Source organism: Embiotoca jacksoni, unplaced genomic scaffold, assembly GCF_022577435.1.
Source record: "Embiotoca jacksoni isolate LCO1_2020_lvr unplaced genomic scaffold, fEmbJac1.0.p SCAF_1, whole genome shotgun sequence".
Lineage (NCBI taxonomy): Eukaryota > Metazoa > Chordata > Actinopteri > Embiotocidae > Embiotoca > Embiotoca jacksoni.
Window position 1 is genome coordinate 1811369 of NW_027185229.1, and position 8632 is coordinate 1820000.

At 42.3% G+C, this 8632-nt stretch overlaps 2 long non-coding RNA genes and 1 other non-coding gene across 3 annotated transcripts in view; 2 read left to right on the forward strand and 1 right to left on the reverse strand.

The window, feature by feature from the left end:
• LOC138201071 (uncharacterized) overlaps positions 1–1846 on the reverse strand; it is a 3508-nt gene extending 1662 nt beyond the window's left edge. Inside the window, exon 1 of the long non-coding RNA XR_011178460.1 lies at positions 1652–1846. This is a non-coding gene — a long non-coding RNA (uncharacterized lncRNA). The remainder of the gene's footprint in view (positions 1–1651) is intronic.
• On the forward strand, positions 755–5366 carry LOC138201074 (uncharacterized). The gene is made up of 3 exons (XR_011178461.1): positions 755–789; positions 1728–1791; positions 4708–5366. It is a non-coding gene; the product is annotated as an uncharacterized lncRNA (long non-coding RNA).
• trnaf-gaa (transfer RNA phenylalanine (anticodon GAA)) lies at positions 1111–1183 on the forward strand. The gene has a single exon. It is a non-coding gene; the product is annotated as a tRNA-Phe (tRNA).
• Positions 5367–8632: the final 3266 nt, after the last annotated feature.

Sequence of the window (8632 nt, forward strand, 5' to 3'; positions counted from 1 at the left end):
ATTAAATTGATTTGAGTGTTTTTTACATTTGGATGTCATCCAAAAAAAACAAAAAATCCAAGTCATAAATCAGAATAGCCAACATGTCAGTATGAAAGCATCCTCTGCAGAGGTGAAGCTCCGCCCACAAAGAGACACGCAGACATCAGAGGACAGAAACAGCAGAGACTCACTGAGCTGGAGACAAACGGCTGCTCTCAAATCAGTTCAATATCACAAAATACAATAATTACAGCAGGGCCAGAGCTATAAAGCCAGTTTCTGTCACCGAGTGACGAGAGATGAAAGGAGGTCTCAATCCAAGGGGAAACTGGATTTGTTGTTGTTGTCGTTCATATTCAAAATATACTTCATTTAAAATCACCACTTATCAGGATGCATGTTTTCCATGTGTTCTTTCACAGGTGATGCAGAAGAAAATGTGTAATAGCTATAAATGAACCTTTTCTGCAAAGGAGAGGATTTTCTTTTCTTTGTGGTAACAAAGAAATGGTGAGTCAAACAACAATGGCTGAAATTTATCTACAATTCAACTTCATTCCAGCAGAAAAAGTTGGTGAAGGTTTGAAATCTCTTTCGAGGCTTCGATCGACCGTGTTTCTATGATTGTGAATTTCAGTTATAAACGAGGTTTGTGGGATTACGTGATGACTCCATCGTTGTTTTCAGGACGTCGTCCTCAGTGAACACGCCAGTATTTCAGCCTCAGCAATGGCGCCATCTTGTGTTCAAATGTTGTAACAACAAATGTGAAGACGGTTAAAGTCAGCTGAGGCGGCGCTGTTGACGGTAATAACAACTTCTTGTCGTTTTAGTGTATTTTGTTCTTGTTTCTCGTCCTTGTGTTGTTTAAACGACACGAAAACGTTTGCCAGGCGCTCAGGTGTTCAGCGAGCTCGGGCCGGTTCACGGTCAGCTGTCGGGTGACCACGTAAATAGCGTTACGTTCACACGTTTGCAGATATTTATTTGTTGGTGTTTGGGCTGTGACGCTGGTACAGAAGCGCCGACAGAGCGGAGAGCATCCGACCGAACAGCGGCCGGTTGGCGACGAACACGTTGGGTTTCTGTTTCTTTTTGACTTTCCGCCATCTTGTTTTGAACAGACGCGCCGAAATAGCTCAGTTGGGAGAGCGTTAGACTGAAGATCTAAAGGTCCCTGGTTCGATCCCGGGTTTCGGCAGCGAGATCCCTTTTCCCATTTCGAGACGCGAAGCACCTTCATGTGAGCATATTAAAATGCCAGAATGCCATTATTATTATTATGTGGGTTTTTTTGTTGTTTGTTTTTCACAAAAACCCACGGACACTTATTAGATGCAAGAAAACGACCTATAACCGCGGACACGTGGTTTATAACAGCTTCAAGTCAAAGTTTTGCCGAGCTTTAATGTAGTCCATTTGTTGCAAGAATGTTAAGCTAAAGTTCAACATTAACGATGAATTTTTAAGAAGTTATTTTCATCCACTTAAATAATTCATGTATTATACGGGAAGGTGGAAAGTAAAACTACGTCGTTTCCTTGTAAAGCAGAAAAGGTGAAATATATCGACTCCTGCAATAAACACGGAAAACGGATTGAAATCCTTCACTCAAGTAAAAAAGAAAATAAAGAACTGTTTGTGACGAAAGTCAACTTGGTGAACTTACCCGGTAGTTTACAGCCACTTTAATCAAACAGCTGCTGGTTAACATAACGTGTTTTGCTGCTTTGTCTTTCCTTCAGGACATTTCCTGTCTCCTTCAGTCCACTTCTGCTCCTCCTAACTTCTCCTCAACAATGTCAGCTGGTAAGTTAACCAGCAGCGATCGAGCCATGCAACACAAGCACGTAGTTAAGGTCAATATCACACAAAACACTCGCTAATAATGTTATTCATTTCAATTTCTGGACATTTGAGTCCAAATTCTACATGAAGTAAAAACCGTATTGGATGTCCTGCATGTCAGTAAGTCAGCTGTGGAAGAAGTATTCAGATCTTTTATGTCAAATCTGTCGTCTTTTTTTTTTTTTTTTTTACTTTCATTGTTGTTACAGTGCAGATAGTTTATATTAAACAATCATCAGAAATATGTGTTGCACCTTCACAAATTTTTTTTCAAAAGCATGTTTTTATCCTGTTTCTGATGTTTAGTGAACAACCGTTGACCTCGTTAGAAGATTTAATTCATGCAAATACAAGATGCACAACTAAAAGGAAACCAGTTCACATTCAATTCCAGCAGGGGGCGATCTTGTTCGTTAAATCACTTCAGCAGCAGGAACGCGTCATAATAAATCATGCACTTCATCTCAGGGTGATTCATTGTGTTAGATTAGCAAATTCAAACTTATAATGAGCAGTAAAAAGCTGTCGGCAGCTTACCTTTTTTATTCTGGGTGACAGGTTTGATATATACAGTATTTGTTTTAAATATAAAAGCTGTGTAATATTTGATAAAACCAAGAGTCCTGACTATATCTGACATTTTACGTTACAATACACTAAACCTCTGGTGCTTTTTTACTTCCTGATGTGCACACAAGTGAATTGAATTCATGCAGGAGGGTCTGACCCTCTTTGTTTATTTCATATTTCCTGGATCAACACCTGCAGATACGACAATTCATAATTAAAATGCAGACCCTTGAACGCTCACCTCTTTTTTTCACTTATAACAAGATACATTTTCTCATATAAACAAATTTCCATCACTAATAGCTAAGCATCTTTTTTCGAGGACCTCCCGGCCGATACCATAAAAACGTGGTGACAGTATGAGTATGACATCATCTAACAAAGGTTCAATTCAGGGGATTCAGCTGAACTCGTAACACGTTCCTGAATCTTAAACTACAAGTCGACAAACACGACTTCTGTTCGTTGTCGTTTCTGATTCTTGTTTTTGTTTTTGTTTTTTAAATGGATTTACAGGAAAACTGTTTTTTTTGTGTGAAAGTGAAATCATTCCTAAAACGCTCTTATTCCACCTTCATTTACGTATAATTCACATGAACGTTCCTCATCGGCATCAACTTCCCGTTCACCTCTTAAATATCTGCTTCAGTCGCCGGTTCCTTAAAGACGTGTTGATTTTACAGGACGACCTTTTAAAGAAGTAAAGACGTCATAAACAGGCACCTCAAGAACATTTTGTTGCGTCAGCAGGTTTATTTGGAGCCTTTAGATTTTTAATGACCAAGTCAACATTAGTTTGAGTGTTTGTGTTTTGACCTTTGCCCTTTGCCCTCTGCCTGCCGACACGTGACCACTTCCTGTGTGTCGTGGGTTTGTGAACCGGACGGTGTGTTTCAACTCGTCTCTGGTTTGTCAGAAAATGTCTTCTCAGACACACCGAGAGGTGGAAACTTCACGGAAATCTTCATTCGGACAAAACAGCTTTTCGATTCGGCGTCTGAACGAGCTGCTGCTTGTTTTTGAGCTGCGTTTTATCGTGTTTCTGCTGTTCGGGGTGTCGTGTGTCCTTCTGTCTGTACGTTTCTGACTTCTGTGTTGTTGAATTTTTTTTGGCCGTTTTTCAATCAGCTGTCGGCACATTTTAATTCAAGCGGTCTGAAAGAGGCGTGAACGTCTGCAGCTGCTCGGCGGCTCGGCGCCGGAGGCTTCAACACCGGTCACCGGTCGCAGAGGCGCTTTTCCTTCATGTTGCAGATTCAGACATTAAATCAGATTTAACGCTGGAGAAAAAAGTTGCTTTTCCTGCAGAGCAACCTTAAAAAGAGACGACAGAAATTGGAGCCAGAACTTTTCCACCACTTATCATAAAACACTCCAGAGGTGGAAAGAACTTCTCCAATAATAAACTCGTGTCGTTGAAGTCTCTTTATTTTTCAATCATTACTTTCACACTTTTACAAATAAACATCAGCGGTGGAGAAAATCTGGCAGACGTTCACGACACGATGTCCTTAAACCGCGAAACGTGAAGAACGTAATTACTTCATCGGAGCGTCGACGATCGGTGGAGGTCAAAGGTGGAGGTCAAAGGTGGAGGTCAAAGGTGGAGGTCAAAGGTGGAGGTCGCGTGGCGTCTCCGAGGGATCGTACACATCCTGAAGATGGAGACGGCGTGCAGCTCACCTTTTACAGAAGACGTGAGTAACGTCTGACTCAGCTTCTCAACACGGCCGGACGTGTCCCGGCAGGTAAAGCGCAGGTGCAGCAGATTATAGTGATGACGAGGTGGTTTCAGCCCGATGAAGATCTGTGTGACGGGACGGCTGCGGTTCTCCGGAGCAGCCGAGGGAACATTCAGCCGGACCGCGCGTTCTGCTGACGGGTCCAAATACGGGTTTGATTTAGCTCTTTGAATATCTCAGTGAAGCCATGAAGGTCGTTTACAGCTGGAGTCGTGGAAAGCTTTGAACTTTGACCTTGAAAACGTCTTCGACCTTCGAGGTGAATTGAATGCAGACATTAATAATCAATATTGTTAAATTCAGAGTTTGTCTTCATAGCTTAGATAAAAGTTATATCTGAGGAAAATGTGGAATCTCCCAACGACTCTTGTCGTGCGTGTGTGTGTGTGTGTGTGTGTGTGTGTGTGTGTGTGTGTGTGTGTGTGTGTGTGTGTGTGTGTGTGTGTGTGTGTGTGTGTGTGTGGACAGACAACAGGATGAGCTCTTTGTTCTGTGCAGATACTGAGAATCGACCCACTTCCTGTATTCGCCGCGTCCACTCCCGAGTTTCACTTCCTCTTTTCAGGTCTCAGATTGTCGTCGGTGGACTCGGAGCCGTTGAACTCTGGTGAGAGAGAAGACGACCGGAGGAACACAAAAACATGAAGTCAGAGCCAGACACAGATCCTGTGTTTTAGAGGACAGTGGTCTCCCTGTTGGTTACAGACCTGCTGCCACGTGGACAAAGAGCGCTCTGATGTCCCGGTCTCTGATGTCCCACCTGTCCCCAGCAGCTCAGTCAGACACTGTGTCGTGATACAAATGCAAAGTCAGCATCATCATCACAGGAAGTGGAAGTGAGGAGCTGCCTGATGGGTTTATCTTTTCCAGACTGAGACTCTGAAATAATCCATGTCTCGTTCCTAAAACACACCTTTTTCAATCTTTACAGTCTCTCAGTTCACTTTAAGTTGTGTTTAACATTAGAGGCAATTTTATTATTAGATGAGTTCATTGTAAAAAAAATAAAGATCAAAAGTGTCTATGGGTTTATGAGCGGATGACATTTTCTTAGTTCTTTGACTGTTATTACACATTTAACATTTTTTAACATTTTAAAAAAGTCAGAAGGATTTTTACGCTGTTTGATCCAATGAACAGTGAAATTTCCTCCCATCAGTGTTAATATGTAAATGAAAACTCTAATATCCAAAATATGCTGAAAGATTTTCATGCCTTTAATAAACAGACACTAGATTAAAATCTGAGTCATTATGTTAATTGCACCATGAACTAAATGGCAGCAGCAACTGATAAGGAGTTCAACTCTTAATCTGGAATCATAACTGTAGTCATAAACATTTCTCACTTCCTGTTCCACTTCTTACTGTGAGCCACGTTCAGTGTTTCATAACCTGCTTTTCAGACAATGTTTTCGGGTATCGTTCCTTTTTCATTCAGGTGCATGTAGTCATCTGCTTTTATCACTTATGGTCTGTGTTTGTGTGAATATACTCTATATATAGCACTCTGGATCTTTTCTGCTTGAATATTTTCAGGTACTTTTGGTTTGATATGAAATGTTACAGTGGGAACATTTGGTCGATCGCTAAAAGACAACAATGGACCATAGTTTTTGTTGTTGTTGTTTTTAATGTACTGTTTTAAAAGAAGGCCGGTGAGACAGTAGATGTTCCTCCAGCTCTTTCTACTCTCTTTTACTCTGGGTTTGTATCCAGAGATCAGTTTCCTTTCAGGAACTGTTTATCAGGACAAAAACCACCTCAGTCATGTTTCCCTTTCCATTTTGCTTTCTCTTTCATTTCCAAAGATGCAGTGGTGCAAAGCAAGAAAGAAAATCCACTCAAGTTTTGTACATTTTTGATGCACTTGTACTAAAATGTTCTGCCAATTTTTACCTTTACTCTATATTCTACCTTTTACCCTCCTCCACCGATCTAACAGGAGTATGGAGCTACTTTTCTAATTTAGGTTTTACATCAAAACATATAGATGCCTTGCTAATACTACCAAATGAACATATTCAATATTTATTTGACAGTTACTACTTTTTATTTATACACAAGTAAAAACTGTGTTCAGTCCAGATTTCAGAGTGAAGTTCAGTCTGTTAGAAGACTTAGTTTTTTGGAAACATGCCCTGAACACATCGCTGATGAGGAAAATAGCAGGAAGTCCAGTTTATTCAGGTTTTAAACTACAGATCAGCTTAAGTGTTTCCTCCCAGCAACAAATAATGAAGTGAAGCCTGGAGTTCTGTTGGATTACCAGCTGATCAAACGTGTGTTTGTTATTATGAAGGAAGAGGATTGTGTTGCTTTTGTCCAAAGTTCTGTTTGAAGATCAGTTTTTTGGTTTTAATTTTGTGCTTTAGACGAGGATTCAGTTCGAGCCCTTTAAAAAAAAAATCCTTCCAGGAATATGATGTGCTAACCTCATCCTGCACACAGGAAACTCAAACTCCTCTGGAAAACACGCGTGTTGCATGTTTCCCTGCAGATCTTCGCTCCACCGTCGGCCTCTGGCGCCGACTGTACAAATACTGAGATGTCCTTTGGTAGGAAGTATTTCACAGATTGTGTCTCCTCTGATCTCTTGCAGGCGTTGATGCGATCCTGTGACACACATCCCACGGCTGTAGAGACTACGAGGCCGTCTCTGAGAGGGTGAGGATTCCCTTTGACCGCTGCGTGAGAGTCTTTATTTATAGCCTGGGTGGGGACCTTTAAGGAGAGCATGCTGCCGTGTTTCAGGGGTCACCGGGTCACTGACACGATCATCGTGTTCTTTTGTGGCTGCGTCCCGTTACTCGGTGCAGGAGGACGCTCGGCGAGGGCGTTCATGTCTTACTCAGCCCTGAAAGAAAATTATATCCATGAGACCCAACAGATAAACGTTGGATGATTCCTTTAAGTCCTCTGATGACAGAGAAGCTGCTCCGACCTCAGCGATGATGATGATGATGATGATTCTCCATCATCTCTTTAACAGCGGTGGTCATCGGGGAGTCGCTGCCAGCGTCTTCTCCAGGTGACACGGACTGTCGGCTCAGCAGATACGAGCTTTTATAAACACCGGGTGAAGCAGGTGAAGTCTACCAACCTTCCTCGTCTCTCTTTATGTCGTCCTGATGTCATGTATTCGCTGTTTACACGGATCAGACACGAGCCGGGAGAGACGAAGAGGCGACTCAGTTACAGCTGCAGCAGAGAGCAAAGCACAAAAACAGGAAGTAGAATACACGTTTAGAACATTGAATATTTCAGTCTGCAGAACATGTGATGCATCTATTTTTTTAATTGGGATTCTATTCATGTTTTAACTGCGGACTAGATCTTAATCCGTCCTCTTTGAAATGAGATCGCAGCTAAGATCCCTAATTGACATCCGTGGTGTCCCAGTTACAGAGATAATTGTCCGACCCTCGAGGTCCTCGTTTTTCGCACGTGTCGTCTCAATTCTTTTCTCACCGTTTCTCTCGGGAGCCTCCGAAGATGCCTCCGGGTGGTTATAATTATCTCTGAACTCGTTTTCTCCGTGACGGACACACAGAGGAGTGTGATGCGTATTGGTTTCTGAGGTGCTCTGCGGCGTTCGGTTCACTGGTGTTAGATCACCACATCGCTGCATCTCAGGGCACAAGGTGAAGGAGTGAGGATGAATAAATGAAGGAGGCCTGACACACGCGATCATGTGACAACTGCAGATACTGAACGGCGTATCAGCTGCTCCTCGTTAGTGTCTCTGATCTCTGACAGAACATTTGATACGTAAACACATTATATGCATGGACCAAGCAGCATCCATCAGTGATGTCATCAACCATCAGTGATGTCATCATTGGTTTGTGAACGTTATGAATCCTCCAGTTCAGATTCTGTCCGTCACCATCTTTACTAGTTCGAAGCGGTTTGGAGCAGGAAGTGACCATATTTAGACGAGCTGGGGGAGGAGCCAGAGGTGGATCTGACCGATCTGATCGGAAACCTGACGATATTACGACCCGCCCACCGATAGCTGTAACCTGACTGCACCACAGGCCTGTCAATCAAACAGACACGCCCCCAAAAACAGGTCTTCTTGAATCTTCTTTTCTAATGAATGAGGGATTATTTTCAGATGGACCTCCAGAAAACTAATAAGAAGGAGTGACTTTAGCTAACAACACCGAGATAACTGATGGACACATTTTATTCACTTTGGATTTGATGAGAGAAGTTGAATGGGAGTCTATGGAGCCGGAGGCTTTTTGGAGCCGACCTCTAGTGGCACTCGCTGGTATTGCAGCTGAAGACACTTCTGGATCGGCCTCATTTTACAGACCTGGAAGCTGTGAATATTTTTATTAGTCCAGCCAGATAATCTGTATTATGAAATTTGCATATCTGCATATCCCAAAAACGTCCTTTTACTATCTCATACCGTTCTTGGATTTAACCCGTCAGTTTATCCTCCGTCTGAAACAAGCTGTGTTCGTACCTGTCTCTTTA